Genomic DNA, 22,639 nt, shown 5'->3' with positions numbered 1-22,639 from the left:
GTGAACCTGTCCGAATGAGGAAAGCTAGTGATTTTTAACAAGTACAAAGATACTCTTTCCTTCAATCTTTCGATGCAGATTCAGACACAATAATTCTCAGGCCTTGCAGTCTTAGATTATTAAAGTTGAACAACAATGTCCAAGCTTTTCAAAGCAACAAGACCAATGCCTTATTTCGGGAAATTGCAAACATGTCCATATTAGCAGATTTAATGAAATTAAACGACCACGAAAATGCCTCAAAACCTCAATTTTCTATTTTGAAGTAAGACGCCTTATCCACGAGGCAACACCTTCTACTCCATATTCTCCGATATGACATCAAACAGACGTTGCTTAGCAACAACAGACATCAAAATTGTGAACCTATCCGAATGAGGAAAGCTAGTGATATTTTACAAGTACGAAAAGACTATGTCCCTCAATCAGACATAATATTTCTCAGGTCTTGCAGTCTTAGATTATTGAAGTTGAACAACAATGTCCAAGCTTTTCAAAGCAACAAGACCAATGCCATATTTTGGGAAATTGCAAACATGTTCAAATTAGCTGAGCTAATGAAATTAAACAACCACGAAGGGACTCGAACCCTCAATCTTCTGATTCGAAGTCAGACGCCTTATCCATTAGGCCACGCAGTCTATGTGATACAGCCCTATTTGACATTATACAGACTTTGCTATGCAACCATAGACATAAAAATTGTGAACCTGTCCGAATGAGGAAAGCTAGTGATTTTTAACAAGTACAAAGATACTCTTTCCTTCAATCTTTCGATGCAGATTCAGACACAATAATTCTCAGGCCTTGCAGTCTTAGATTATTAAAGTTGAACAACAATGTCCAAGCTTTTCAAAGCAACAAGACCAATGCCTTATTTCGGGAAATTGCAAACATGTCCATATTAGCAGATTTAATGAAATTAAACGACCACGAAAATGCCTCAAAACCTCAATTTTCTATTTTGAAGTAAGACGCCTTATCCACGAGGCAACACCTTCTACTCCATATTCTCCGATATGACATCAAACAGACGTTGCTTAGCAACAACAGACATCAAAATTGTGAACCTATCCGAATGAGGAAAGCTAGTGATATTTTACAAGTACGAAAAGACTATGTCCCTCAATCAGACATAATATTTCTCAGGTCTTGCAGTCTTAGATTATTGAAGTTGAACAACAATGTCCAAGCTTTTCAAAGCAACAAGACCAATGCCATATTTCGGGAAATTGCAAACATGTTCAAATTAGCTGAGCTAATGAAATTAAACAACCACGAAGGGACTCGAACCCTCAATCTTCTGATTCGAAGTCAGACGCCTTATCCATTAGGCCACGCAGTCTATGTGATACAGCCCTATTTGACATTATACAGACTTTGCTATGCAACCATAGACATAAAAATTGTGAACCTGTCCGAATGAGGAAAGCTAGTGATTTTTAACAAGTACAAAGATACTCTTTCCTTCAATCTTTCGATGCAGATTCAGACACAATAATTCTCAGGCCTTGCAGTCTTAGATTATTAAAGTTGAACAACAATGTCCAAGCTTTTCAAAGCAACAAGACCAATGCCTTATTTCGGGAAATTGCAAACATGTCCATATTAGCAGATTTAATGAAATTAAACGACCACGAAAATGCCTCAAAACCTCAATTTTCTATTTTGAAGTAAGACGCCTTATCCACGAGGCAACACCTTCTACTCCATATTCTCCGATATGACATCAAACAGACGTTGCTTAGCAACAACAGACATCAAAATTGTGAACCTATCCGAATGAGGAAAGCTAGTGATATTTTACAAGTACGAAAAGACTATGTCCCTCAATCAGACATAATATTTCTCAGGTCTTGCAGTCTTAGATTATTGAAGTTGAACAACAATGTCCAAGCTTTTCAAAGCAACAAGACCAATGCCATATTTTGGGAAATTGCAAACATGTTCAAATTAGCTGAGCTAATGAAATTAAACAACCACGAAGGGACTCGAACCCTCAATCTTCTGATTCGAAATAACACTGTTTCCTTAAACGGTTAAACGTTTTAATTATTCAATTATGGCAAAAAACAAAAACAATTACCATAGACATAAAAATTGTGAACCTGTCCGAATGAGGAAAGCTAGTGATTTTTAACAAGTACAAAGATACTCTTTCCTTCAATCTTTCGATGCAGATTCAGACACAATGATTCTCAGGCCTTGCAGTCTTAGATTATTAAAGTTGAACAACAATGTCCAAGCTTTTCAAAGCAACAAGACCAATGCCTTATTTCGGGAAATTGCAAACATGTCCATATTAGCAGATTTAATGAAATTAAACGACCACGAAAATGCCTCAAAACCTCAATTTTCTATTTTGAAGTAAGACGCCTTATCCACGAGGCAACACCTTCTACTCCATATTCTCCGATATGACATCAAACAGACGTTGCTTAGCAACAACAGACATCAAAATTGTGAACCTATCCGAATGAGGAAAGCTAGTGATATTTTACAAGTACGAAAAGACTATGTCCCTCAATCAGACATAATATTTCTCAGGTCTTGCAGTCTTAGATTATTGAAGTTGAACAACAATGTCCAAGCTTTTCAAAGCAACAAGACCAATGCCATATTTTGGGAAATTGCAAACATGTTCAAATTAGCTGAGCTAATGAAATTAAACAACCACGAAGGGACTCGAACCCTCAATCTTCTGATTCGAAATATTACACTGTTTCCTTAAACGGTTCAGTTTTCCCCAAGGAACATGTTTTAATTATTCAATTATGGCAAAAAACAAAAACAATTAGAAGTTGAACATGATCCATTAGGCCACGCAGTCTATGTGATACAGCCCTATTTGACATTATACAGACTTTGCTATGCAACCATAGACATAAAAATTGTGAACCTGTCCGAATGAGGAAAGCTAGTGATTTTTAACAAGTATAAAGATACTCTTTCCTTCAATCTTTCGATGCAGATTCAGACACAATAATTCTCAGGCCTTGCAGTCTTAGATTATTAAAGTTGAACAACAATGTCCAAGCTTTTCAAAGCAACAAGACCAATGCCTTATTTCGGGAAATTGCAAACATGTCCATATTAGCAGATTTAATGAAATTAAACGACCACGAAAATGCCTCAAAACCTCAATTTTCTATTTTGAAGTAAGACGCCTTATCCACGAGGCAACACCTTCTACTCCATATTCTCCGATATGACATCAAACAGACGTTGCTTAGCAACAACAGACATCAAAATTGTGAACCTATCCGAATGAGGAAAGCTAGTGATATTTTACAAGTACGAAAAGACTATGTCCCTCAATCAGACATAATATTTCTCAGGTCTTGCAGTCTTAGATTATTGAAGTTGAACAACAATGTCCAAGCTTTTCAAAGCAACAAGACCAATGCCATATTTCGGGAAATTGCAAACATGTTCAAATTAGCTGAGCTAATGAAATTAAACAACCACGAAGGGACTCGAACCCTCAATCTTCTGATTCGAAGTCAGACGCCTTATCCATTAGGCCACGCAGTCTATGTGATACAGCCCTATTTGACATTATACAGACTTTGCTATGCAACAGTAGACATCAAAGTTGTGAACCTGTCCGAATGAGCAAAGCTAGTGATATTTAACAAGTAAGAAGATACCTTTTCCCTCAATCTTGCGATGCAGAATCAGACTCAATAATTCTCAGGCCTTGCAATATTAGATTATTAAAGATGAATAACAATGTCCAAGCCTTTCAAAGAAACAAGACCAATGCCTTATTTCGGGAAATTGCAAACATGTCCATATTAGCAGATTTAATGAAATTAAACGACCACGAAAATGCCTCAAAACCTCAATTTTCTATTTAGAAGTAAGACGCCTTAACCACGAGGCAACACCTTCTACTCCATTTTCTCCAATATGACATCAAACAGACGTTGCTTAGCAACAACAGACATCAAAATTGTGAACCTGTCCGAATGAGGAAAGCTAGTGATTTTTAACAAGTACAAAGATACTCTTTCCTTCAATCTTTCGATGCAGATTCAGACACAATAATTCTCAGGTCTTGCAGTCTTAGATTATTAAAGTTGAACAACAATGTCCAAGCTTTTCAAAGCAACAAGACCAATGCCTTATTTAGGGAAATTGAAAACATGTACGAATTAGCTGAGCTAATGAAATTAAACGACCCTATTTGACAGTTGAACAACAATGTCCAAGCTTTTCAAAGCAACAAGACCAATGCCTTATTTCGGGAAATTGCAAACATGTCCATATTAGCAGATTTAATGAAATTAAACGACCACGAAAATGCCTCAAAACCTCAATTTTCTATTTTGAAGTAAGACGCCTTATCCACGAGGCAACACCTTCTACTCCATATTCTCCGATATGACATCAAACAGACGTTGCTTAGCAACAACAGACATCAAAATTGTGAACCTATCCGAATGAGGAAAGCTAGTGATATTTTACAAGTACGAAAAGACTATGTCCCTCAATCAGACATAATATTTCTCAGGTCTTGCAGTCTTAGATTATTGAAGTTGAACAACAATGTCCAAGCTTTTCAAAGCAACAAGACCAATGCCATATTTTGGGAAATTGCAAACATGTTCAAATTAGCTGAGCTAATGAAATTAAACAACCACGAAGGGACTCGAACCCTCAATCTTCTGATTCGAAATATTACACTGTTTCCTTAAACGGTTCAGTTTTCCCCAAGGAACATGTTTTAATTATTCAATTATGGCAAAAAACAAAAACAATTAGAAGTTGAACATGATCCATTAGGCCACGCAGTCTATGTGATACAGCCCTATTTGACATTATACAGACTTTGCTATGCAACCATAGACATAAAAATTGTGAACCTGTCCGAATGAGGAAAGCTAGTGATTTTTAACAAGTATAAAGATACTCTTTCCTTCAATCTTTCGATGCAGATTCAGACACAATAATTCTCAGGCCTTGCAGTCTTAGATTATTAAAGTTGAACAACAATGTCCAAGCTTTTCAAAGCAACAAGACCAATGCCTTATTTCGGGAAATTGCAAACATGTCCATATTAGCAGATTTAATGAAATTAAACGACCACGAAAATGCCTCAAAACCTCAATTTTCTATTTTGAAGTAAGACGCCTTATCCACGAGGCAACACCTTCTACTCCATATTCTCCGATATGACATCAAACAGACGTTGCTTAGCAACAACAGACATCAAAATTGTGAACCTATCCGAATGAGGAAAGCTAGTGATATTTTACAAGTACGAAAAGACTATGTCCCTCAATCAGACATAATATTTCTCAGGTCTTGCAGTCTTAGATTATTGAAGTTGAACAACAATGTCCAAGCTTTTCAAAGCAACAAGACCAATGCCATATTTCGGGAAATTGCAAACATGTTCAAATTAGCTGAGCTAATGAAATTAAACAACCACGAAGGGACTCGAACCCTCAATCTTCTGATTCGAAGTCAGACGCCTTATCCATTAGGCCACGCAGTCTATGTGATACAGCCCTATTTGACATTATACAGACTTTGCTATGCAACAGTAGACATCAAAGTTGTGAACCTGTCCGAATGAGCAAAGCTAGTGATATTTAACAAGTAAGAAGATACCTTTTCCCTCAATCTTGCGATGCAGAATCAGACTCAATAATTCTCAGGCCTTGCAATATTAGATTATTAAAGATGAATAACAATGTCCAAGCCTTTCAAAGAAACAAGACCAATGCCTTATTTCGGGAAATTGCAAACATGTCCATATTAGCAGATTTAATGAAATTAAACGACCACGAAAATGCCTCAAAACCTCAATTTTCTATTTAGAAGTAAGACGCCTTAACCACGAGGCAACACCTTCTACTCCATTTTCTCCAATATGACATCAAACAGACGTTGCTTAGCAACAACAGACATCAAAATTGTGAACCTGTCCGAATGAGGAAAGCTAGTGATTTTTAACAAGTACAAAGATACTCTTTCCTTCAATCTTTCGATGCAGATTCAGACACAATAATTCTCAGGTCTTGCAGTCTTAGATTATTAAAGTTGAACAACAATGTCCAAGCTTTTCAAAGCAACAAGACCAATGCCTTATTTAGGGAAATTGAAAACATGTACGAATTAGCTGAGCTAATGAAATTAAACGACCCTATTTGACAGTTGAACAACAATGTCCAAGCTTTTCAAAGCAACAAGACCAATGCCTTATTTCGGGAAATTGCAAACATGTCCATATTAGCAGATTTAATGAAATTAAACGACCACGAAAATGCCTCAAAACCTCAATTTTCTATTTTGAAGTAAGACGCCTTATCCACGAGGCAACACCTTCTACTCCATATTCTCCGATATGACATCAAACAGACGTTGCTTAGCAACAACAGACATCAAAATTGTGAACCTATCCGAATGAGGAAAGCTAGTGATATTTTACAAGTACGAAAAGACTATGTCCCTCAATCAGACATAATATTTCTCAGGTCTTGCAGTCTTAGATTATTGAAGTTGAACAACAATGTCCAAGCTTTTCAAAGCAACAAGACCAATGCCATATTTTGGGAAATTGCAAACATGTTCAAATTAGCTGAGCTAATGAAATTAAACAACCACGAAGGGACTCGAACCCTCAATCTTCTGATTCGAAATATTACACTGTTTCCTTAAACGGTTCAGTTTTCCCCAAGGAACATGTTTTAATTATTCAATTGGCAAAAAACAAAAACAATTAGAAGTTGAACATGATCCATTAGGCCACGCAGTCTATGTGATACAGCCCTATTTGACATTATACAGACTTTGCTATGCAACCATAGACATAAAAATTGTGAACCTGTCCGAATGAGGAAAGCTAGTGATTTTTAACAAGTACAAAGATACTCTTTCCTTCAATCTTTCGATGCAGATTCAGACACAATAATTCTCAGGCCTTGCAGTCTTAGATTATTAAAGTTGAACAACAATGTCCAAGCTTTTCAAAGCAACAAGACCAATGCCTTATTTCGGGAAATTGCAAACATGTCCATATTAGCAGATTTAATGAAATTAAACGACCACGAAAATGCCTCAAAACCTCAATTTTCTATTTTGAAGTAAGACGCCTTATCCACGAGGCAACACCTTCTACTCCATATTCTCCGATATGACATCAAACAGACGTTGCTTAGCAACAACAGACATCAAAATTGTGAACCTATCCGAATGAGGAAAGCTAGTGATATTTTACAAGTACGAAAAGACTATGTCCCTCAATCAGACATAATATTTCTCAGGTCTTGCAGTCTTAGATTATTGAAGTTGAACAACAATGTCCAAGCTTTTCAAAGCAACAAGACCAATGCCATATTTCGGGAAATTGCAAACATGTTCAAATTAGCTGAGCTAATGAAATTAAACAACCACGAAGGGACTCGAACCCTCAATCTTCTGATTCGAAGTCAGACGCCTTATCCATTAGGCCACGCAGTCTATGTGATACAGCCCTATTTGACATTATACAGACTTTGCTATGCAACAGTAGACATCAAAGTTGTGAACCTGTCCGAATGAGCAAAGCTAGTGATATTTAACAAGTAAGAAGATACCTTTTCCCTCAATCTTGCGATGCAGAATCAGACTCAATAATTCTCAGGCCTTGCAATATTAGATTATTAAAGATGAATAACAATGTCCAAGCCTTTCAAAGAAACAAGACCAATGCCTTATTTCGGGAAATTGCAAACATGTCCATATTAGCAGATTTAATGAAATTAAACGACCACGAAAATGCCTCAAAACCTCAATTTTCTATTTAGAAGTAAGACGCCTTAACCACGAGGCAACACCTTCTACTCCATTTTCTCCAATATGACATCAAACAGACGTTGCTTAGCAACAACAGACATCAAAATTGTGAACCTGTCCGAATGAGGAAAGCTAGTGATTTTTAACAAGTACAAAGATACTCTTTCCTTCAATCTTTCGATGCAGATTCAGACACAATAATTCTCAGGTCTTGCAGTCTTAGATTATTAAAGTTGAACAACAATGTCCAAGCTTTTCAAAGCAACAAGACCAATGCCTTATTTAGGGAAATTGAAAACATGTACGAATTAGCTGAGCTAATGAAATTAAACGACCCTATTTGACAGTTGAACAACAATGTCCAAGCTTTTCAAAGCAACAAGACCAATGCCTTATTTCGGGAAATTGCAAACATGTCCATATTAGCAGATTTAATGAAATTAAACGACCACGAAAATGCCTCAAAACCTCAATTTTCTATTTTGAAGTAAGACGCCTTATCCACGAGGCAACACCTTCTACTCCATATTCTCCGATATGACATCAAACAGACGTTGCTTAGCAACAACAGACATCAAAATTGTGAACCTATCCGAATGAGGAAAGCTAGTGATATTTTACAAGTACGAAAAGACTATGTCCCTCAATCAGACATAATATTTCTCAGGTCTTGCAGTCTTAGATTATTGAAGTTGAACAACAATGTCCAAGCTTTTCAAAGCAACAAGACCAATGCCATATTTTGGGAAATTGCAAACATGTTCAAATTAGCTGAGCTAATGAAATTAAACAACCACGAAGGGACTCGAACCCTCAATCTTCTGATTCGAAATATTACACTGTTTCCTTAAACGGTTCAGTTTTCGGAACATGTTTTAATTATTCAATTATGGCAAAAAACAAAAACAATTAGAAGTTGAACATGATCCATTAGGCCACGCAGTCTATGTGATACAGCCCTATTTGACATTATACAGACTTTGCTATGCAACCATAGACATAAAAATTGTGAACCTGTCCGAATGAGGAAAGCTAGTGATTTTTAACAAGTATAAAGATACTCTTTCCTTCAATCTTTCGATGCAGATTCAGACACACTAATTCTCAGGCCTTGCAGTCTTAGATTATTAAAGTTGAACAACAATGTCCAAGCTTTTCAAAGCAACAAGACCAATGCCTTATTTCGGGAAATTGCAAACATGTCCATATTAGCAGATTTAATGAAATTAAACGACCACGAAAATGCCTCAAAACCTCAATTTTCTATTTTGAAGTAAGACGCCTTATCCACGAGGCAACACCTTCTACTCCATATTCTCCGATATGACATCAAACAGACGTTGCTTAGCAACAACAGACATCAAAATTGTGAACCTATCCGAATGAGGAAAGCTAGTGATATTTTACAAGTACGAAAAGACTATGTCCCTCAATCAGACATAATATTTCTCAGGTCTTGCAGTCTTAGATTATTGAAGTTGAACAACAATGTCCAAGCTTTTCAAAGCAACAAGACCAATGCCATATTTCGGGAAATTGCAAACATGTTCAAATTAGCTGAGCTAATGAAATTAAACAACCACGAAGGGACTCGAACCCTCAATCTTCTGATTCGAAGTCAGACGCCTTATCCATTAGGCCACGCAGTCTATGTGATACAGCCCTATTTGACATTATACAGACTTTGCTATGCAACAGTAGACATCAAAGTTGTGAACCTGTCCGAATGAGCAAAGCTAGTGATATTTAACAAGTAAGAAGATACCTTTTCCCTCAATCTTGCGATGCAGAATCAGACTCAATAATTCTCAGGCCTTGCAATATTAGATTATTAAAGATGAATAACAATGTCCAAGCCTTTCAAAGAAACAAGACCAATGCCTTATTTCGGGAAATTGCAAACATGTCCATATTAGCAGATTTAATGAAATTAAACGACCACGAAAATGCCTCAAAACCTCAATTTTCTATTTAGAAGTAAGACGCCTTAACCACGAGGCAACACCTTCTACTCCATTTTCTCCAATATGACATCAAACAGACGTTGCTTAGCAACAACAGACATCAAAATTGTGAACCTGTCCGAATGAGGAAAGCTAGTGATTTTTAACAAGTACAAAGATACTCTTTCCTTCAATCTTTCGATGCAGATTCAGACACAATAATTCTCAGGTCTTGCAGTCTTAGATTATTAAAGTTGAACAACAATGTCCAAGCTTTTCAAAGCAACAAGACCAATGCCTTATTTAGGGAAATTGAAAACATGTACGAATTAGCTGAGCTAATGAAATTAAACGACCCTATTTGACAGTTGAACAACAATGTCCAAGCTTTTCAAAGCAACAAGACCAATGCCTTATTTCGGGAAATTGCAAACATGTCCATATTAGCAGATTTAATGAAATTAAACGACCACGAAAATGCCTCAAAACCTCAATTTTCTATTTTGAAGTAAGACGCCTTATCCACGAGGCAACACCTTCTACTCCATATTCTCCGATATGACATCAAACAGACGTTGCTTAGCAACAACAGACATCAAAATTGTGAACCTATCCGAATGAGGAAAGCTAGTGATATTTTACAAGTACGAAAAGACTATGTCCCTCAATCAGACATAATATTTCTCAGGTCTTGCAGTCTTAGATTATTGAAGTTGAACAACAATGTCCAAGCTTTTCAAAGCAACAAGACCAATGCCATATTTTGGGAAATTGCAAACATGTTCAAATTAGCTGAGCTAATGAAATTAAACAACCACGAAGGGACTCGAACCCTCAATCTTCTGATTCGAAATATTACACTGTTTCCTTAAACGGTTCAGTTTTCCCCAAGGAACATGTTTTAATTATTCAATTATGGCAAAAAACAAAAACAATTAGAAGTTGAACATGATCCATTAGGCCACGCAGTCTATGTGATACAGCCCTATTTGACATTATACAGACTTTGCTATGCAACCATAGACATAAAAATTGTGAACCTGTCCGAATGAGGAAAGCTAGTGATTTTTAACAAGTATAAAGATACTCTTTCCTTCAATCTTTCGATGCAGATTCAGACACACTAATTCTCAGGCCTTGCAGTCTTAGATTATTAAAGTTGAACAACAATGTCCAAGCTTTTCAAAGCAACAAGACCAATGCCTTATTTCGGGAAATTGCAAACATGTCCATATTAGCAGATTTAATGAAATTAAACGACCACGAAAATGCCTCAAAACCTCAATTTTCTATTTTGAAGTAAGACGCCTTATCCACGAGGCAACACCTTCTACTCCATATTCTCCGATATGACATCAAACAGACGTTGCTTAGCAACAACAGACATCAAAATTGTGAACCTATCCGAATGAGGAAAGCTAGTGATATTTTACAAGTACGAAAAGACTATGTCCCTCAATCAGACATAATATTTCTCAGGTCTTGCAGTCTTAGATTATTGAAGTTGAACAACAATGTCCAAGCTTTTCAAAGCAACAAGACCAATGCCATATTTCGGGAAATTGCAAACATGTTCAAATTAGCTGAGCTAATGAAATTAAACAACCACGAAGGGACTCGAACCCTCAATCTTCTGATTCGAAGTCAGACGCCTTATCCATTAGGCCACGCAGTCTATGTGATACAGCCCTATTTGACATTATACAGACTTTGCTATGCAACAGTAGACATCAAAGTTGTGAACCTGTCCGAATGAGCAAAGCTAGTGATATTTAACAAGTAAGAAGATACCTTTTCCCTCAATCTTGCGATGCAGAATCAGACTCAATAATTCTCAGGCCTTGCAATATTAGATTATTAAAGATGAATAACAATGTCCAAGCCTTTCAAAGAAACAAGACCAATGCCTTATTTCGGGAAATTGCAAACATGTCCATATTAGCAGATTTAATGAAATTAAACGACCACGAAAATGCCTCAAAACCTCAATTTTCTATTTAGAAGTAAGACGCCTTAACCACGAGGCAACACCTTCTACTCCATTTTCTCCAATATGACATCAAACAGACGTTGCTTAGCAACAACAGACATCAAAATTGTGAACCTGTCCGAATGAGGAAAGCTAGTGATTTTTAACAAGTACAAAGATACTCTTTCCTTCAATCTTTCGATGCAGATTCAGACACAATAATTCTCAGGTCTTGCAGTCTTAGATTATTAAAGTTGAACAACAATGTCCAAGCTTTTAAAAGCAACAAGACCAATGCCTTATTTAGGGAAATTGAAAACATGTACATATTAGCTGAGCTAATGAAATTAAACGACCCTATTTGACAGTTGAACAACAATGTCCAAGCTTTTCAAAGCAACAAGACCAATGCCTTATTTCGGGAAATTGCAAACATGTCCATATTAGCAGATTTAATGAAATTAAACGACCACGAAAATGCCTCAAAACCTCAATTTTCTATTTTGAAGTAAGACGCCTTATCCACGAGGCAACACCTTCTACTCCATATTCTCCGATATGACATCAAACAGACGTTGCTTAGCAACAACAGACATCAAAATTGTGAACCTATCCGAATGAGGAAAGCTAGTGATATTTTACAAGTACGAAAAGACTATGTCCCTCAATCAGACATAATATTTCTCAGGTCTTGCAGTCTTAGATTATTGAAGTTGAACAACAATGTCCAAGCTTTTCAAAGCAACAAGACCAATGCCATATTTTGGGAAATTGCAAACATGTTCAAATTAGCTGAGCTAATGAAATTAAACAACCACGAAGGGACTCGAACCCTCAATCTTCTGATTCGAAATATTACACTGTTTCCTTAAACGGTTCAGTTTTCCCCAAGGAACATGTTTTAATTATTCAATTATGGCAAAAAACAAAAACAATTAGAAGTTGAACATGATCCATTAGGCCACGCAGTCTATGTGATACAGCCCTATTTGACATTATACAGACTTTGCTATGCAACCATAGACATAAAAATTGTGAACCTGTCCGAATGAGGAAAGCTAGTGATTTTTAACAAGTATAAAGATACTCTTTCCTTCAATCTTTCGATGCAGATTCAGACACACTAATTCTCAGGCCTTGCAGTCTTAGATTATTAAAGTTGAACAACAATGTCCAAGCTTTTCAAAGCAACAAGACCAATGCCTTATTTCGGGAAATTGCAAACATGTCCATATTAGCAGATTTAATGAAATTAAACGACCACGAAAATGCCTCAAAACCTCAATTTTCTATTTTGAAGTAAGACGCCTTATCCACGAGGCAACACCTTCTACTCCATATTCTCCGATATGACATCAAACAGACGTTGCTTAGCAACAACAGACATCAAAATTGTGAACCTATCCGAATGAGGAAAGCTAGTGATATTTTACAAGTACGAAAAGACTATGTCCCTCAATCAGACATAATATTTCTCAGGTCTTGCAGTCTTAGATTATTGAAGTTGAACAACAATGTCCAAGCTTTTCAAAGCAACAAGACCAATGCCATATTTTGGGAAATTGCAAACATGTTCAAATTAGCTGAGCTAATGAAATTAAACAACCACGAAGGGACTCGAACCCTCAATCTTCTGATTCGAAGTCAGACGCCTTATCCATTAGGCCACGCAGTCTATGTGATACAGCCCTATTTGACATTATACAGACTTTGCTATGCAACCATAGACATAAAAATTGTGAACCTGTCCGAATGAGGAAAGCTAGTGATTTTTAACAAGTACAAAGATACTCTTTCCTTCAATCTTTCGATGCAGATTCAGACACAATAATTCTCAGGCCTTGCAGTCTTAGATTATTAAAGTTGAACAACAATGTCCAAGCTTTTCAAAGCAACAAGACCAATGCCTTATTTCGGGAAATTGCAAACATGTCCATATTAGCAGATTTAATGAAATTAAACGACCACGAAAATGCCTCAAAACCTCAATTTTCTATTTTGAAGTAAGACGCCTTATCCACGAGGCAACACCTTCTACTCCATATTCTCCGATATGACATCAAACAGACGTTGCTTAGCAACAACAGACATCAAAATTGTGAACCTATCCGAATGAGGAAAGCTAGTGATATTTTACAAGTACGAAAAGACTATGTCCCTCAATCAGACATAATATTTCTCAGGTCTTGCAGTCTTAGATTATTGAAGTTGAACAACAATGTCCAAGCTTTTCAAAGCAACAAGACCAATGCCATATTTCGGGAAATTGCAAACATGTTCAAATTAGCTGAGCTAATGAAATTAAACAACCACGAAGGGACTCGAACCCTCAATCTTCTGATTCGAAGTCAGACGCCTTATCCATTAGGCCACGCAGTCTATGTGATACAGCCCTATTTGACATTATACAGACTTTGCTATGCAACAGTAGACATCAAAGTTGTGAACCTGTCCGAATGAGCAAAGCTAGTGATTTTCGGGAAATTGCAAACATGTCCATATTAGCAGATTTAATGAAATTAAACGACCACGAAAATGCCTCAAAACCTCAATTTTCTATTTAGAAGTAAGACGCCTTAACCACGAGGCAACACCTTCTACTCCATTTTCTCCAATATGACATCAAACAGACGTTGCTTAGCAACAACAGACATCAAAATTGTGAACCTGTCCGAATGAGGAAAGCTAGTGATTTTTAACAAGTACAAAGATACTCTTTCCTTCAATCTTTCGATGCAGATTCAGACACAATAATTCTCAGGCCTTGCAGTCTTAGATTATTAAAGTTGAACAACAATGTCCAAGCTTTTCAAAGCAACAAGACCAATGCCTTATTTAGGGAAATTGAAAACATGTACGAATTAGCTGAGCTAATGAAATTAAACGACCCTATTTGACAGTTGAACAACAATGTCCAAGCTTTTCAAAGCAACAAGACCAATGCCTTATTTCGGGAAATTGCAAACATGTCCATATTAGCAGATTTAATGAAATTAAACGACCACGAAAATGCCTCAAAACCTCAATTTTCTATTTTGAAGTAAGACGCCTTATCCACGAGGCAACACCTTCTACTCCATATTCTCCGATATGACATCAAACAGACGTTGCTTAGCAACAACAGACATCAAAATTGTGAACCTATCCGAATGAGGAAAGCTAGTGATATTTTACAAGTACGAAAAGACTATGTCCCTCAATCAGACATAATATTTCTCAGGTCTTGCAGTCTTAGATTATTGAAGTTGAACAACAATGTCCAAGCTTTTCAAAGCAACAAGACCAATGCCATATTTTGGGAAATTGCAAACATGTTCAAATTAGCTGAGCTAATGAAATTAAACAACCACGAAGGGACTCGAACCCTCAATCTTCTGATTCGAAATATTACACTGTTTCCTTAAACGGTTCAGTTTTCCCCAAGGAACATGTTTTAATTATTCAATTATGGCAAAAAACAAAAACAATTAGAAGTTGAACATGATCCATTAGGCCACGCAGTCTATGTGATACAGCCCTATTTGACATTATACAGACTTTGCTATGCAACCATAGACATAAAAATTGTGAACCTGTCCGAATGAGGAAAGCTAGTGATTTTTAACAAGTATAAAGATACTCTTTCCTTCAATCTTTCGATGCAGATTCAGACACACTAATTCTCAGGCCTTGCAGTCTTAGATTATTAAAGTTGAACAACAATGTCCAAGCTTTTCAAAGCAACAAGACCAATGCCTTATTTCGGGAAATTGCAAACATGTCCATATTAGCAGATTTAATGAAATTAAACGACCACGAAAATGCCTCAAAACCTCAATTTTCTATTTTGAAGTAAGACGCCTTATCCACGAGGCAACACCTTCTACTCCATATTCTCCGATATGACATCAAACAGACGTTGCTTAGCAACAACAGACATCAAAATTGTGAACCTATCCGAATGAGGAAAGCTAGTGATATTTTACAAGTACGAAAAGACTATGTCCCTCAATCAGACATAATATTTCTCAGGTCTTGCAGTCTTAGATTATTGAAGTTGAACAACAATGTCCAAGCTTTTCAAAGCAACAAGACCAATGCCATATTTTGGGAAATTGCAAACATGTTCAAATTAGCTGAGCTAATGAAATTAAACAACCACGAAGGGACTCGAACCCTCAATCTTCTGATTCGAAGTCAGACGCCTTATCCATTAGGCCACGCAGTCTATGTGATACAGCCCTATTTGACATTATACAGACTTTGCTATGCAACCATAGACATAAAAATTGTGAACCTGTCCGAATGAGGAAAGCTAGTGATTTTTAACAAGTACAAAGATACTCTTTCCTTCAATCTTTCGATGCAGATTCAGACACAATAATTCTCAGGCCTTGCAGTCTTAGATTATTAAAGTTGAACAACAATGTCCAAGCTTTTCAAAGCAACAAGACCAATGCCTTATTTCGGGAAATTGCAAACATGTCCATATTAGCAGATTTAATGAAATTAAACGACCACGAAAATGCCTCAAAACCTCAATTTTCTATTTTGAAGTAAGACGCCTTATCCACGAGGCAACACCTTCTACTCCATATTCTCCGATATGACATCAAACAGACGTTGCTTAGCAACAACAGACATCAAAATTGTGAACCTATCCGAATGAGGAAAGCTAGTGATATTTTACAAGTACGAAAAGACTATGTCCCTCAATCAGACATAATATTTCTCAGGTCTTGCAGTCTTAGATTATTGAAGTTGAACAACAATGTCCAAGCTTTTCAAAGCAACAAGACCAATGCCATATTTTGGGAAATTGCAAACATGTTCAAATTAGCTGAGCTAATGAAATTAAACAACCACGAAGGGACTCGAACCCTCAATCTTCTGATTCGAAGTCAGACGCCTTATCCATTAGGCCACGCAGTCTATGTGATACAGCCCTATTTGACATTATACAGACTTTGCTATGCAACCATAGACATAAAAATTGTGAACCTGTCCGAATGAGGAAAGCTAGTGATTTTTAACAAGTACAAAGATACTCTTTCCTTCAATCTTTCGATGCAGATTCAGACACAATAATTCTCAGGCCTTGCAGTCTTAGATTATTAAAGTTGAACAACAATGTCCAAGCTTTTCAAAGCAACAAGACCAATGCCTTATTTCGGGAAATTGCAAACATGTCCATATTAGCAGATTTAATGAAATTAAACGACCACGAAAATGCCTCAAAACCTCAATTTTCTATTTTGAAGTAAGACGCCTTATCCACGAGGCAACACCTTCTACTCCATATTCTCCGATATGACATCAAACAGACGTTGCTTAGCAACAACAGACATCAAAATTGTGAACCTATCCGAATGAGGAAAGCTAGTGATATTTTACAAGTACGAAAAGACTATGTCCCTCAATCAGACATAATATTTCTCAGGTCTTGCAGTCTTAGATTATTGAAGTTGAACAACAATGTCCAAGCTTTTCAAAGCAACAAGACCAATGCCATATTTTGGGAAATTGCAAACATGTTCAAATTAGCTGAGCTAATGAAATTAAACAACCACGAAGGGACTCGAACCCTCAATCTTCTGATTCGAAGTCAGACGCCTTATCCATTAGGCCACGCAGTCTATGTGATACAGCCCTATTTGACATTATACAGACTTTGCTATGCAACCATAGACATAAAAATTGTGAACCTGTCCGAATGAGGAAAGCTAGTGATTTTTAACAAGTACAAAGATACTCTTTCCTTCAATCTTTCGATGCAGATTCAGACACAATAATTCTCAGGCCTTGCAGTCTTAGATTATTAAAGTTGAACAACAATGTCCAAGCTTTTCAAAGCAACAAGACCAATGCCTTATTTCGGGAAATTGCAAACATGTCCATATTAGCAGATTTAATGAAATTAAACGACCACGAAAATGCCTCAAAACCTCAATTTTCTATTTTGAAGTAAGACGCCTTATCCACGAGGCAACACCTTCTACTCCATATTCTCCGATATGACATCAAACAGACGTTGCTTAGCAACAACAGACATCAAAATTGTGAACCTATCCGAATGAGGAAAGCTAGTGATATTTTACAAGTACGAAAAGACTATGTCCCTCAATCAGACATAATATTTCTCAGGTCTTGCAGTCTTAGATTATTGAAGTTGAACAACAATGTCCAAGCTTTTCAAAGCAACAAGACCAATGCCATATTTTGGGAAATTGCAAACATGTTCAAATTAGCTGAGCTAATGAAATTAAACAACCACGAAGGGACTCGAACCCTCAATCTTCTGATTCGAAATATTACACTGTTTCCTTAAACGGTTCAGTTTTCCCCAAGGAACATGTTTTAATTATTCAATTATGGCAAAAAACAAAAACAATTAGAAGTTGAACATGATCCATTAGGCCACGCAGTCTATGTGATACAGCCCTATTTGACATTATACAGACTTTGCTATGCAACCATAGACATAAAAATTGTGAACCTGTCCGAATGAGGAAAGCTAGTGATTTTTAACAAGTATAAAGATACTCTTTCCTTCAATCTTTCGATGCAGATTCAGACACACTAATTCTCAGGCCTTGCAGTCTTAGATTATTAAAGTTGAACAACAATGTCCAAGCTTTTCAAAGCAACAAGACCAATGCCTTATTTCGGGAAATTGCAAACATGTCCATATTAGCAGATTTAATGAAATTAAACGACCACGAAAATGCCTCAAAACCTCAATTTTCTATTTTGAAGTAAGACGCCTTATCCACGAGGCAACACCTTCTACTCCATATTCTCCGATATGACATCAAACAGACGTTGCTTAGCAACAACAGACATCAAAATTGTGAACCTATCCGAATGAGGAAAGCTAGTGATATTTTACAAGTACGAAAAGACTATGTCCCTCAATCAGACATAATATTTCTCAGGTCTTGCAGTCTTAGATTATTGAAGTTGAACAACAATGTCCAAGCTTTTCAAAGCAACAAGACCAATGCCATATTTTGGGAAATTGCAAACATGTTCAAATTAGCTGAGCTAACCCACGAAGGGACTCGAACCCTCAATCTTCTGATTCGAAGTCAGACGCCTTATCCATTAGGCCACGCAGTCTATGTGATACAGCCCTATTTGACATTATACAGACTTTGCTATGCAACCATAGACATAAAAATTGTGAACCTGTCCGAATGAGGAAAGCTAGTGATTTTTAACAAGTACAAAGATACTCTTTCCTTCAATCTTTCGATGCAGATTCAGACACAATAATTCTCAGGCCTTGCAGTCTTAGATTATTAAAGTTGAACAACAATGTCCAAGCTTTTCAAAGCAACAAGACCAATGCCTTATTTCGGGAAATTGCAAACATGTCCATATTAGCAGATTTAATGAAATTAAACGACCACGAAAATGCCTCAAAACCTCAATTTTCTATTTTGAAGTAAGACGCCTTATCCACGAGGCAACACCTTCTACTCCATATTCTCCGATATGACATCAAACAGACGTTGCTTAGCAACAACAGACATCAAAATTGTGAACCTATCCGAATGAGGAAAGCTAGTGATATTTTACAAGTACGAAAAGACTATGTCCCTCAATCAGACATAATATTTCTCAGGTCTTGCAGTCTTAGATTATTGAAGTTGAACAACAATGTCCAAGCTTTTCAAAGCAACAAGACCAATGCCATATTTTGGGAAATTGCAAACATGTTCAAATTAGCTGAGCTAATGAAATTAAACAACCACGAAGGGACTCGAACCCTCAATCTTCTGATTCGAAGTCAGACGCCTTATCCATTAGGCCACGCAGTCTATGTGATACAGCCCTATTTGACATTATACAGACTTTGCTATGCAACCATAGACATAAAAATTGTGAACCTGTCCGAATGAGGAAAGCTAGTGATTTTTAACAAGTACAAAGATACTCTTTCCTTCAATCTTTCGATGCAGATTCAGACACAATAATTCTCAGGCCTTGCAGTCTTAGATTATTAAAGTTGAACAACAATGTCCAAGCTTTTCAAAGCAACAAGACCAATGCCTTATTTCGGGAAATTGCAAACATGTCCATATTAGCAGATTTAATGAAATTAAACGACCACGAAAATGCCTCAAAACCTCAATTTTCTATTTTGAAGTAAGACGCCTTATCCACGAGGCAACACCTTCTACTCCATATTCTCCGATATGACATCAAACAGACGTTGCTTAGCAACAACAGACATCAAAATTGTGAACCTATCCGAATGAGGAAAGCTAGTGATATTTTACAAGTACGAAAAGACTATGTCCCTCAATCAGACATAATATTTCTCAGGTCTTGCAGTCTTAGATTATTGAAGTTGAACAACAATGTCCAAGCTTTTCAAAGCAACAAGACCAATGCCATATTTTGGGAAATTGCAAACATGTTCAAATTAGCTGAGCTAATGAAATTAAACAACCACGAAGGGACTCGAACCCTCAATCTTCTGATTCGAAATATTACACTGTTTCCTTAAACGGTTCAGTTTTCCCCAAGGAACATGTTTTAATTATTCAATTATGGCAAAAAACAAAAACAATTAGAAGTTGAACATGATCCATTAGGCCACGCAGTCTATGTGATACAGCCCTATTTGACATTATACAGACTTTGCTATGCAACCATAGACATAAAAATTGTGAACCTGTCCGAATGAGGAAAGCTAGTGATTTTTAACAAGTATAAAGATACTCTTTCCTTCAATCTTTCGATGCAGATTCAGACACACTAATTCTCAGGCCTTGCAGTCTTAGATTATTAAAGTTGAACAACAATGTCCAAGCTTTTCAAAGCAACAAGACCAATGCCTTATTTCGGGAAATTGCAAACATGTCCATATTAGCAGATTTAATGAAATTAAACGACCACGAAAATGCCTCAAAACCTCAATTTTCTATTTTGAAGTAAGACGCCTTATCCACGAGGCAACACCTTCTACTCCATATTCTCCGATATGACATCAAACAGACGTTGCTTAGCAACAACAGACATCAAAATTGTGAACCTATCCGAATGAGGAAAGCTAGTGATATTTTACAAGTACGAAAAGACTATGTCCCTCAATCAGACATAATATTTCTCAGGTCTTGCAGTCTTAGATTATTGAAGTTGAACAACAATGTCCAAGCTTTTCAAAGCAACAAGACCAATGCCATATTTTGGGAAATTGCAAACATGTTCAAATTAGCTGAGCTAATGAAATAAACCCACGAAGGGACTCGAACCCTCAATCTTCTGATTCGAAGTCAGACGCCTTATCCATTAGGCCACGCAGTCTATGTGATACAGCCCTATTTGACATTATACAGACTTTGCTATGCAACCATAGACATAAAAATTGTGAACCTGTCCGAATGAGGAAAGCTAGTGATTTTTAACAAGTACAAAGATACTCTTTCCTTCAATCTTTCGATGCAGATTCAGACACAATAATTCTCAGGCCTTGCAGTCTTAGATTATTAAAGTTGAACAACAATGTCCAAGCTTTTCAAAGCAACAAGACCAATGCCTTATTTCGGGAAATTGCAAACATGTCCATATTAGCAGATTTAATGAAATTAAACGACCACGAAAATGCCTCAAAACCTCAATTTTCTATTTTGAAGTAAGACGCCTTATCCACGAGGCAACACCTTCTACTCCATATTCTCCGATATGACATCAAACAGACGTTGCTTAGCAACAACAGACATCAAAATTGTGAACCTATCCGAATGAGGAAAGCTAGTGATATTTTACAAGTACGAAAAGACTATGTCCCTCAATCAGACATAATATTTCTCAGGTCTTGCAGTCTTAGATTATTGAAGTTGAACAACAATGTCCAAGCTTTTCAAAGCAACAAGACCAATGCCATATTTTGGGAAATTGCAAACATGTTCAAATTAGCTGAGCTAATGAAATTAAACAACCACGAAGGGACTCGAACCCTCAATCTTCTGATTCGAAGTCAGACGCCTTATCCATTAGGCCACGCAGTCTATGTGATACAGCCCTATTTGACATTATACAGACTTTGCTATGCAACCATAGACATAAAAATTGTGAACCTGTCCGAATGAGGAAAGCTAGTGATTTTTAACAAGTACAAAGATACTCTTTCCTTCAATCTTTCGATGCAGATTCAGACACAATAATTCTCAGGCCTTGCAGTCTTAGATTATTAAAGTTGAACAACAATGTCCAAGCTTTTCAAAGCAACAAGACCAATGCCTTATTTAGCGAAATTGCAAACATGTCCATATTAGCAGATTTAATGAAATTAAACGACCACGAAAATGCCTCAAAACCTCAATTTTCTATTTTGAAGTAAGACGCCTTATCCACGAGGCAACACCTTCTACTCCATATTCTCCGATATGACATCAAACAGACGTTGCTTAGCAACAACAGACATCAAAATTGTGAACCTATCCGAATGAGGAAAGCTAGTGATATTTTACAAGTACGAAAAGACTATGTCCCTCAATCAGACATAATATTTCTCAGGTCTTGCAGTCTTAGATTATTGAAGTTGAACAACAATGTCCAAGCTTTTCAAAGCAACAAGACCAATGCCATATTTTGGGAAATTGCAAACATGTTCAAATTAGCTGAGCTAATGAAATTAAACAACCACGAAGGGACTCGAACCCTCAATCTTCTGATTCGAAATATTACACTGTTTCCTTAAACGGTTCAGTTTTCCCCAAGGAACATGTTTTAATTATTCAATTATGGCAAAAAACAAAAACAATTAGAAGTTGAACATGATCCATTAGGCCACGCAGTCTATGTGATACAGCCCTATTTGACATTATACAGACTTTGCTATGCAACCATAGACATAAAAATTGTGAACCTGTCCGAATGAGGAAAGCTAGTGATTTTTAACAAGTATAAAGATACTCTTTCCTTCAATCTTTCGATGCAGATTCAGACACAC

The 22,639-nt window shown here is 36.8% G+C and overlaps 14 non-coding genes across 14 annotated transcripts; all 14 read right to left on the bottom strand.

The window, feature by feature from the left end:
* Positions 1–568: 568 nt before the first annotated feature.
* trnar-ucg (transfer RNA arginine (anticodon UCG)) lies at positions 569–641 on the bottom strand. Its single transcript has one exon. It is a non-coding gene; the product is annotated as a tRNA-Arg (tRNA).
* A 631-nt stretch (positions 642–1,272) lies between these two features.
* On the bottom strand, positions 1,273–1,345 carry trnar-ucg (transfer RNA arginine (anticodon UCG)). The gene has a single exon. It is a non-coding gene; the product is annotated as a tRNA-Arg (tRNA).
* A 2,116-nt stretch (positions 1,346–3,461) lies between these two features.
* Positions 3,462–3,534, bottom strand: trnar-ucg (transfer RNA arginine (anticodon UCG)). Its single transcript has one exon. It is a non-coding gene; the product is annotated as a tRNA-Arg (tRNA).
* A 1,896-nt stretch (positions 3,535–5,430) lies between these two features.
* Positions 5,431–5,503, bottom strand: trnar-ucg (transfer RNA arginine (anticodon UCG)). Its single transcript has one exon. It is a non-coding gene; the product is annotated as a tRNA-Arg (tRNA).
* A 1,894-nt stretch (positions 5,504–7,397) lies between these two features.
* Positions 7,398–7,470, bottom strand: trnar-ucg (transfer RNA arginine (anticodon UCG)). Its single transcript has one exon. It is a non-coding gene; the product is annotated as a tRNA-Arg (tRNA).
* A 1,891-nt stretch (positions 7,471–9,361) lies between these two features.
* Positions 9,362–9,434, bottom strand: trnar-ucg (transfer RNA arginine (anticodon UCG)). The gene has a single exon. It is a non-coding gene; the product is annotated as a tRNA-Arg (tRNA).
* Positions 9,435–11,330: 1,896 nt separating this feature from the next.
* trnar-ucg (transfer RNA arginine (anticodon UCG)) lies at positions 11,331–11,403 on the bottom strand. The gene has a single exon. It is a non-coding gene; the product is annotated as a tRNA-Arg (tRNA).
* A 1,896-nt stretch (positions 11,404–13,299) lies between these two features.
* On the bottom strand, positions 13,300–13,372 carry trnar-ucg (transfer RNA arginine (anticodon UCG)). The gene has a single exon. It is a non-coding gene; the product is annotated as a tRNA-Arg (tRNA).
* A 631-nt stretch (positions 13,373–14,003) lies between these two features.
* Positions 14,004–14,076, bottom strand: trnar-ucg (transfer RNA arginine (anticodon UCG)). Its single transcript has one exon. It is a non-coding gene; the product is annotated as a tRNA-Arg (tRNA).
* A 1,755-nt stretch (positions 14,077–15,831) lies between these two features.
* Positions 15,832–15,904, bottom strand: trnar-ucg (transfer RNA arginine (anticodon UCG)). Its single transcript has one exon. It is a non-coding gene; the product is annotated as a tRNA-Arg (tRNA).
* A 631-nt stretch (positions 15,905–16,535) lies between these two features.
* trnar-ucg (transfer RNA arginine (anticodon UCG)) lies at positions 16,536–16,608 on the bottom strand. The gene has a single exon. It is a non-coding gene; the product is annotated as a tRNA-Arg (tRNA).
* Positions 16,609–17,239: 631 nt separating this feature from the next.
* trnar-ucg (transfer RNA arginine (anticodon UCG)) lies at positions 17,240–17,312 on the bottom strand. Its single transcript has one exon. It is a non-coding gene; the product is annotated as a tRNA-Arg (tRNA).
* Positions 17,313–19,426: 2,114 nt separating this feature from the next.
* On the bottom strand, positions 19,427–19,499 carry trnar-ucg (transfer RNA arginine (anticodon UCG)). Its single transcript has one exon. It is a non-coding gene; the product is annotated as a tRNA-Arg (tRNA).
* Positions 19,500–21,622: 2,123 nt separating this feature from the next.
* Positions 21,623–21,695, bottom strand: trnar-ucg (transfer RNA arginine (anticodon UCG)). Its single transcript has one exon. It is a non-coding gene; the product is annotated as a tRNA-Arg (tRNA).
* Between the last annotated feature and the right edge of the window lie 944 nt (positions 21,696–22,639).

This window comes from Oncorhynchus clarkii, chromosome 20 (genome assembly GCF_045791955.1).
Source record: "Oncorhynchus clarkii lewisi isolate Uvic-CL-2024 chromosome 20, UVic_Ocla_1.0, whole genome shotgun sequence".
In the NCBI taxonomy this organism is placed as follows: domain Eukaryota; kingdom Metazoa; phylum Chordata; class Actinopteri; order Salmoniformes; family Salmonidae; genus Oncorhynchus; species Oncorhynchus clarkii.
This window is presented reverse-complemented; position numbering and strand designations above follow the sequence as displayed.